This window comes from Austrofundulus limnaeus, unplaced genomic scaffold (genome assembly GCF_001266775.1).
Source record: "Austrofundulus limnaeus strain Quisiro unplaced genomic scaffold, Austrofundulus_limnaeus-1.0 Scaffold4, whole genome shotgun sequence".
Lineage (NCBI taxonomy): Eukaryota > Metazoa > Chordata > Actinopteri > Cyprinodontiformes > Rivulidae > Austrofundulus > Austrofundulus limnaeus.
In genome coordinates this window covers 2,324,934-2,334,998 of record NW_013952406.1, presented here as the reverse complement: position 1 = coordinate 2,334,998, position 10,065 = coordinate 2,324,934, and the positions used below count along the sequence as shown (strand labels likewise).

Genomic DNA, 10,065 nt, shown 5'->3' with positions numbered 1-10,065 from the left:
TGTGTGTGTGTGTGTGTGTGTGTGTGTGGGTGTGTGTGTGGGGGGGGGGGGTAATCAAGGTGAGGTGTAGGGGAGGAAGAGGACAGCAGAGGAATGTAGCAGAGGTGTCCTGTGCTGCAGTAACAGCAGTGCAGGCTGTGTAGTAGCAGGAGTGGGGGACACCCCCCCCCCCCAACCAGTCGCTGCAATGCAGATGGCCGTCAAGGTTATGTCTGCGTGGCCAACCAGAAGAGCTGAAATATTGAAGATGACAGGGCAGGCAATTGAACTGACAACAGCTAGGGGTTTCGCGAAACTTGTTGTGTTGTTGTCATGCAAGCGTGCTATTTATATCTCCCAAATGTGATCGGGAATCTCACCCAGAACTCTTTGAACTTTACTCTTTCTAGGTGTTTTGCATCTTTCATGATTCAGTTTTCTGTGTGCTTGTTTTTTGCTTTTGGCATTTTAAAGGGGACATATCCTGCAAAATTCACCTTTTTTGGCAGTTAAATACATTTTGTTGTGAACTTTGAGTCTTTAGGAGAGCAGATAATTGGAATTTAGTCTCAAGCGATGCTACATAGATATATTTACATACTGTTTGGGTTATATTTTTAACCCTTTCAGTTTTTTCTATTTTCTATGACATTTTCTGAACTATTATGTCACAGTATTCGTGACAGAACTCCCAAATAAGGTCTGGACTTACCAACTACAACTTACTGGTCTTTATACTTCTTCGGCTCTTTAAGGATGGATTGACAAGTCTTTCCTCGTTGACCTCATTCAATTAATTTGTAAGTAAAAAGTTACCAGTTCATCAGATCATGATCTCCACCTCTCACTGGAGCGATCTGAGACCATGTTCTTGAGCTGGAAAAGGGTAGAGTGCCTCCTCCGGGTCAGGGAACAGGTCCTGCCTCTAGTGGAGGAGTTTAAGTATCTCGAGGTCTTGTTCACAAATGAGGGAAGAATGGAGCGGGAGATCGACAGATGGATTGGTGCTGCRTCTGCAGTGATGCGGGCGAGAGCGGAGCCAGTAGGTGAAGCTCTTGGTTTACCGGTCGATCCACGTTCCAACCTTTATCTATGGTCAAGAGCTTTGTGTAGTGACCGAAAGAACGAGATCGTGGATACAAGCGGCCAAAATGAGTTTCCTCCATAAGGTGTCTGGGCTCTCCCTTAGAGATAGTGTGAGAAGCTCGGTCATCCAGGAGGGACTCAGAGTAGAGCCACTGCTCCTCCACGTCGAGAGGAGCAAGTTGAGGTGGTTCATTTGGTAAGGATGCCTCCTGGACGCCTCCCTGGTGAGGTGTTCCAGGCACATCCCACTGGGAGGAGGCTCAGAGGAAGACCCAGGACATGTTGGAGAGACTATGTTTCTCAGTTGGCCTGGGAACACCTTGGGATTCCCCCAGAGGAGCTGTCCCATGTGGCTGGGGTGAGGGAAGTCTGGGTCTCTCTGCTTAGGCTGCTGCCCCCATGACCCAGATAAGTGGATGGATGGATGGATGGATGGATGGATGGATGGATGGATGGATGGATGGATGGATGGATGGATGGATGGATGGATGGAAAATGGATGGATGGATGGATGGATGGTAAATAAAAGGTTTGTCCCACTATATAGTTATAAACCCCTCTATTAAACTAGAATAAACCACTCTGGATGCTGGAGGGGGATGGGGTGTCAAGCTCTTTGGATTTAAAGAGACAATGTCAAAACAGTATGATCTGACACACCTCAGAAAAGGGGAGGGGCTTATGGAGTTACAGTAAAGACGAATTCAGACCGAAGCATTGCTGTTCCACTTTAGAGCCCAACCGAAGAATTTAAACGTGAAAAAGAAGGATTTAAAAGCAAATGTCCCTTTAAGGAAGCATTGCTTAAAGCTGCAGTTGGTAGGTTTGAGAATAATGTGAACAAACACACCTCAGGCCCCTCCTACTTGCTCCCTGCTGCTCTACAGCCCTACCTCCACAGTTCGCCCCTGCTCCCCTCTCACAGCGGAGCCTTCTGTGAACACGCACATAGCGCAGGCTGTTGAGCAATTCGGTTCAGGGATGCTTACAGTTATGGCACGTTCAGAACTCTCAGGAAGTGGCAGTTTTTTCTTCAAAGTTAGCTCGCACCTCCGCCATTAGCACAGCTGCAGCACACTGGCTATCTTGAGCTTGAACATCGGCGAACGTTGTGCCGTCCCCTTGTCTCTGATTGGCTGTTTTTGACTGGGAGATGTGTATTTTTGCAAATAGCTGTAGGACCACTGGGAGGAGCCAGAGGAGCTTTAATTCTTACAGGTTATCTGTCTCATATTCTACCGTCAGGACATAGTGACAGTTTTAACAAGTATTTAAACAACTCGATGACAAAGCATCGACTGGTATGCCTCTGCCTGCCCTAGACTCTTCTACATTTAAAGCACTGGAATTTAATGCCATTACCTGTTTACCTCTATTTTTGGACTTAAATATTCTAAGAAGTGTGTAACTATATGAACATAGACTAAACATGACTTGCTTTTTGATATTTACCATATCATTAATATCAGTGACCAATCACTTATGTGTACCATCCAATATATGGGGGTTCAAGCAACAAAGATCACTTTACCTGACCTTCAGCTTTGACCTTTGACCTCAAAATTGTTTTCAGACCTCTGTTGGGCCGAGAGCAATTATCATGTTAATTTGAACTGAAATCAATAGCTCCTTTCAGGAGATACTGTGCACACAAGACCTGGTAACTCACAGTCAGGCAACCACAGAACAATATGCCTCCTCTGGCGGAGGCATAAAAATACATTCGTACAAAAGTTACCAACTGCAGCTTTAACGAGTGCAGGCAGGGGAAACAAATGTCTTGAACTTGCACGGCACAGGGTTTGCAAAGTGACATTTATTGTTAATCAGCCTCCCGCTCATCTTCACTTTCATCCGTCTCGGTGCAATAAACACGTCAGTCTCAGCCAGACGGCAGTCTCTGAATGGTCATTACTTCGGAGAAGGTCTGCAAACTTTGTCAAAGTTAATGATAGAAAGGTCACATTTGATAGTTTTGCACTCGAAAAGCTTATGTTTTCACTTCCAGTTAAAAAGGCAGACAGTGTCTTACGCAAATGGACACATTTCCACATCCTGTGGCCGTCTGTGTGCATGCAGCCGTGCACCCAAAATAATTCCTCAGCCTTCACATTTTTTTTTCACCTGAGTGCAAATTATCTCTGGGAGACAATTTTATGCGAGCAGGTTGGAAACAGCTGCCTYTGTCAGATGTTATTATGGAAGTGATAAATCACTTCGCCTGAAAATCTTTGGTAAGTCACTAGTATCACCTTAATTGTTTTCTAGTTTCAGTTCTGTCTCTTGATTAGTGTTATGTTAGAGGATGTGATTGAAAGGAAAGTTTTGAGCCAGATTAGAAAAACAAATATTTCATTATAGAGACTTGAAGGCTGAGAGGACGTCAACGTGGTCACCAGAGAGTTACTACAGCCTATTGGGTCATTTTCTTTGTTTCTGTGTGGATGAATACTTGTTTAAAACAGTGCTGTGTTTACCAGGACATTTTTTTTCTCTCCTTCTCATTAGACACTGTGCTTTGAAGCATTGGACAGATTACCGTAGGCACAGTGTTGGCATAATCAGCAGAACAGGTGCATGAAATGTGAACTRATCAAAGCCAATAAAATGATAGTGCATTCTTTGAATCGGGGTTATGGAGAGGTGATGGAACACCCACAGGTGTAAGGATTATTTATTTAATATTTTATAAAGTCTTTGTGGAATTACCAACATAATCTCACACAATCACTCCCAGCCTGAGTGGGAGCTGTGACTGACGGCGGACATCTTGCTCAGGGACGAGGATAACGASTGAAAAACTGGGCCGAGAGCTCATCCTGAAGAAATGTTAAATTCTAGCAGATGGTGCTGTTTTTGGTGCCGGTTATCTGAACAAACCTGAACGGAATTTAATTTAGTGAAATTAAAATGTGTTCTRCTGAAAAACTACTGGCAGCACAAACCGATGGAAAGCACAAGAGACGCATAAATAATGTGATCGTTCAACAAACGCTTTGAAATTCGATGCACTGAGTGGTTTTAAATACAGTAAATATAGCAGCTGAGCACTAGAGAGGTCCTTCTAAAAAAATTAGCACATTGTGATAAAATTCATTATTTTATGTAATTAACTGATAAACATTAAACTTTCATATATTTTTGATTCATTGCACACCAACTGAAGTAGTTCGAGCCTTTTATTGTTTTAAAATTGATGATTCTGTCAAAAAAGTAAAGAAAAATCAAAAATCCCTATCTCAAAACATTAGCATATTTCATCCGACCAATAAAAGAAAAGTGTTTTTAATACAAAAAAGTCAACCTTCAAATAATTTTGTTCAGTTTTGCACTCAATACTTGGTGGGGAATCATTTTGCAGAAATGACTGCTTCAATGTGGCGTGGCATGGAGGCAATCAGCCTGTGGCACTGCTGAGGTGTTATGGAGGCCCAGGATGCTTCGATAGCGGCCTTAAGCTCATCCAGAGTGTTGGGTCTTGTGCCTTAAGCTCATCCAGAGTGTTGGGTCTTGTGYCTTAAGCTCATCCAGAGTGTTGGGTCTTGTGTCTTAAGCTCATCCAGAGTGTTGGGTCGTGTGTCTCTCAACTTTCTCTTCACAATATCCCACAGATTCTCTCTGGGGTTCAGGTCAGGAGAGTTGGCAGGCCAATTGAGCCCAGTAATACCATGGCCAGTAAACCATTTGCCAGTGGTTTTGGCACTGTGAGCAGGTGCCAGGTTGTACTGAAAATGAAATCTTCATCTCCATAAAGCTTTTCAGCAGATGGAAGCATGAAGTGCTCCAAAATCTCCTGATAGCTGCATTGACCCTGGCCTTGATAAAACACAGTGGACCAACACCAGCAGCTGACATGGCACCCCAGACCATCACTGACTGACAAYTCTTCTCRTTGTGTAGCGTTTTCTGCCACACTTTTTCCTTCCCACAGACTTCCCACTGAGGTGCCTTGATACAGCACTCTGGGAACAGCCTATTCGTTCAGAAATGTCTTTCTGTGTGTCTTACCCTCTTGCTTGAGGGTGTCARTGATGGCCTTCTGGACAGCAGTCAGGTCAGCAGTCTTACCCATGACTGCGGTTTTGAGTAATGAACCAGGCTGAGAGTTTTTAAAAGCCTCAGGAATCTTTTGCAGGTGTTTAGAGTTAATTCGTTGATTCAGATGATTTGGTTAATAAGTCATTTAGAGAAACTTTTCATGATATGCTAATTTTTTGAGATAGCGATTTTTGTTTTTTCTTTACCTTTTTGCCAAAATCATCGATTTTAAAACAATAAAAGGCTTGAACTACTTCAGTTGGTGTGCAATGAATCTAAAATATATGAAAGTTTAATGTTTATCAGTACATTACAGAAAATAATGAACTTTATCACAATATGCTAATTTTTTTAGAAGGACCTGTATAAGCACCTTGGTCTTGTTCTTTCTGTGGTTCAACAGCTCGATAAGAGCAACATCTCCTCGTTCTGTCAGTCAGAAATTAGTCAGACTGCTGCTCTTTGGCCTATTCGCCATTCTCTGAATGATTCCCACATATTCTCCAAATATGAAGCACCAGCTTTGTAAATGCTGTACAAGTCGCCCACAGTGGCTAAAAATACCAACCTGAATGGTTGTGGAAGATACACAACGTCTGCACGCACCCAGTTCAGACATCTCGCGTTCCCTCTCAAAATCGTTTCGCTTATTCACACATTATGTTCATGTTCTACTAAAAAAGGGAAAAAAATCTCACAAAGATAGTGGAATGAGTTGCATGATGTGTAGCTGAGAATACTGCTGTGAGAATCTAAGCTGTCGCCCACACGAGAGATTACAGTGACAAATGGTGACAGGCCTGACTTCTTTCTGCTTCTTGCTCTCATTCCTTCATCTGTCTTTTTTTTACTCCGTCCATCTCTTCATATGTCCTCCATTCAGCTTGGAGATATTTTATTGGCCTGACAGATAACAATGCATTGCTACCAAAACAAATAAATGCATATGTTGCATGTGTACTGTATATCTAAGACTTTTCTGATTTAGATTAGATTTATTGTGATTTATTAGCAGGTCAGCAATAATCCTACTAAATCTGCTTCTTTTATCGGTTTGTATCTTGCGTGAGGTCTTCTATGACCTCATTGTATTCTTCTGTTGCCTTGCATTATCCATGTCTGCTTTGTCTTATGCAACAGAATCTTTTAAAGACCAAAGAATTTTATTCCCCAAGCTTTGTGCGTCAGGAGTCAACTGTCCGTTTTAATAAGTGTATTAGATGTGGGAAGAAATGTGCACGCTCTGGGGTTTGGGGACAGAGCTGAGGAGGGGAAAGCTCAGATGATGACCTCTCACCTTCTTTATCCAAGTCAAACAAGGCTCACTGAGCGATAAAATCCTTCTAAGATCACAGCCAGAGGTAGGCTGTAATGAAGTAGATTTACTTGAGTATCGTATACAGTGTACAGTCAAAATGTCGAACAGCAAACAACAACTAAATAGCAAAGAAAACAACAACAAAATTTGGGTAACAGAAACAACAAATGTACGTTTGAAAGCAAATATTCCACTGAAACTTGAAATATAATTTGACAGAGCTTCTTTTACTTTTATGGGAGTAATATTTGACAGTTAGTATCAGTACTTTGACTTAAGTAAGGAAACTGAGTACTTTGTCACCAGTGAGCACAGCTGACAGATTCTTAAAGGGACAGTTTGAATGTTTTGAAGTAGGAGGAATGKTCATTAACAGTATCTTACCTGTTRTAAAAAGCTCTTTGAAAAAYCYCAGTTTGGAAAAATGGAAAATATTTCCATTCAAGGAYTTAATTGCAACAGGTGAGATATTAATTGTTCATATCCACGTGTCGAAGGTGCTAATCAATGGTTTTAACATCTATTAGAGAAAAGTCATAGGGCTCCTTCAGCCACTGAAAAAATAGAGAATTCACTCAGACATGTAAATGTGTTTGGAACTGAAACTTTTCATCAGGTGTTGCATGTTTTTCTTTTTTCACAAAAAGTAAGGGGAATCTACATTATAAAAGAAAATACAGAATTCAGTGATTCTTGCTTCATTTAATCTACCTGTAATTAAAAGGAAATATAGAAATCTGTTTTTGATGAGGCTGTTTTACCATCTGAATGCACAGTAACCATGTTTTTTATGGTTATTGTTATCTCACAGCTCAAATTCTTGGTGTGCCTGTGATTTTAACTACATGTCTGTCAGGCCGCACGTATACGACTCTGGTTGTCCAGCACACATAAGGGCAACCAGACCTCACATATTGTTACTTCAGTCTTGGAAAGCATGTCATCAAGAGGCCACAGCTCTGCTCTGTCTTCACTCCCCRTTACACATGCCCCTCTGTTGCCTCATTCACTGATTCTCCTTGCACACACAGAAATGACACAGTGGCTCTGTGGGTGAGAGGAACCAAGCCGTGCTTTCGGCGGAGCTGTTTTAGAAGTGGAAATATGATGGGGAGCGAGCGGCACTCTGCCGGCGCAGCCGCGACAGGGAGGTGGGATGGTTGAAGCTTTCGCTGGAATGGGGAGAAAGTGGGCCACGTTTGCGAAAGAAGCAGTATGTTCCCACAGGAAAGCGTTCAGGGGATAAATTCATCACCCATGTGTTGGAAAACAGTTTGGGAGGCCGAGCACTTTGAGTAGTCTGAAATTTGACAGTCCGGTCGCTAATTCCCACACTTACGGCCCTCAAATGTAACACTGCAATGCTGCGTTTTTCAGTAAGCGTTGTAAAAGCGAGGCTGATCATGTGCTGCATAAACTGTAAGAGCCAGAAGCATGAATCTGTTTGATGGGGTTTCATTCAGAACTCAGGATATCCTGAGGGTGCACAGGGAGGCACTGCAGATGTGTATACAGCAGGCTTTATTGAAGGTATAAGTAGATCCAGAAAGATCTTCTACTCTTGTACCACAGCAAGGGCAAGAGTTATTGTTTTGGTACAATTTATTCAGTGGGGGATGTGAGCAACCTGTTGCTGTTGCTATGAATGAGCGCTTAGAGCTGGCTGCATTAATTGCCTCCCTGGAGTTTGGTTCCACATGCCACCTTATTGTGCCCAGTGTCAGGGTGCAACAACACTAATAGGAGAGGGAGGAAGAAAATGGACAAACCTTTGCCCTTCAGAGCAGTTTGGAGAGATCAGCTTCCAGCCCCCACCCCCGTAGCTTGACCCTTCCATCAGGAGGTGCTTGACCCAGTCAAGAGGTGCCAGTGACCCCCCCGCCCCCGCCCTGCAGGATAGGCAACAAGGGAGRTGTGGCTGACCACCAAAATACCCCCCGTATCGCTTCAGGAGCAACAAGAACAAGTTAATAAATGCATTTGWGAAAATAAACATCAACACAACCAGTGATGCATCAACAAGGAAAAGAACCATGAACTGATGAGAAATATAGTATAATGAGCAAAATGGAATTACAAATGCAGACTTCCTTCAAAATAGCTGCAAATCTCAGATATTTGATGTTGCATAATTAAAAAAACACATAAATTGATTAGCAAAAATGGTTGTGACAGAAATCGTTTTAATTAAAACCGAAATAAGCCTGTTTACCTTTGATCAGATATCAAGCCGATAACAGACATTGTCCTGTTTATAATTAGAACAACATGTTACTGAAACAGATTACCCTCACACCATTTGGCCTTTGGGCACATTTCCTTCAGAACACCTGGAAACTATCAGGTCAGTGTTCTTCCAGCCAGTCATCAAGTCTGACTTCAGTTTCCCTTGTCCCAAATACCCSCCCCCCCACCCCCCAATCAGTGTGGTTGTCCATAAAGATGATTTTTGCAAACACCTCCTGAAAAGAGCACATGTCAAGAGAAACCTTTCTGGTCTGTTTGAGTTTATTATGGTTTTTATAACCCTTGAAGGGAAAGAAGAATGTTTCTGACATTTCAGATTCATTTGAAATTTGAGCTCTTTATTTCAGCCTCCAGATTTATCTTCCATTACCACTGAGATGCGGGAGTGGGGCTTATCTTTTAGAGGAAATGAGAGCATAGCAAAGGGAGAAGATAAGGTTAGTATCAGGGCTATGGTCCGTTTACTTCCTATGAGAAGTGGTCACTCCCTGGTTACCTTGGTGAAAGACAGACCATATTGTTGAGCTGTAAGAAATAAGGGGTGAAATGGCTCTAATTGGAGTGTCCCATCATCAAAAGCTACTATCTGCTGTAGTTCCATAATTTTGTTCAAAATTTATTGTATATTTTCTTTCCATTTATAAAAAATAGGGATAATGAAATACAGGAAAGAGTTAAGACAAAAATGACAGAATCWTTGCCTCAAATGTGCTTATTAATTGTTAGCTGCCAGACATGATCAACCTCTAACCATCAGGTAGAAGACAGTTGGCCCGAGGTTTTCCACGGTGGTTACTCTGTGACTAGAGTTAGACTTAGCTCCAAGGAGATCCATCAGGCCTGTGCTGTCTGTCATTGACCTGAGCAGAGGACAAGGAAAGCCCTGGGGTTCTCTTCCCTTTTTTAGCTTTTCTTTTAGATTAACAAAGACAGAAAAAAAAAGGGCTAAAACTCAACATTTTCTTTACATTTATTTCTTACTGGATTAAATAATCACCACCACTGGCATCACTTAAGAACAATACATTTTATATCTCGGAACACTTTTTTTTATTCAGACCCTTTAAGATATTAATTGGTTTGTTTTTGATTTTACTTTTCTTTGTGTCATGCATTATTCATCAAGCTCAGTGTCCAAATCCTAAACCAGGCCATTCGAATTCAGGCTATCCAGGAAACCATAGCCCAGTATGGAAGTAGGGCAGCACAGTCTGCTTTCTGCCAGCTAGACAGGAAAACCAAAAAAGCTGCAGGAGTGCAGTCATGTCAGTACAGGTGGTGCAGTGCATCTCTTTAGCTGCTTTTCCTATTTTATATGCATGTGTGTATGTGTGTGTGTGTGTGTGTGTGTGTGTGTGTGTGTGTGTGTGTGTGTGTGTGTGTGTGTGTGTGTGTGT

General features: G+C 42.2%; 1 protein-coding gene across 1 annotated transcript in view; it reads left to right on the top strand.

The window, feature by feature from the left end:
* The window catches only part of plcl5 (phospholipase C like 5), a gene marked incomplete at its 5' end in the record, with an annotated part of 92,983 nt that overhangs the window by 48,986 nt on the left and 33,932 nt on the right, over positions 1-10,065 (top strand).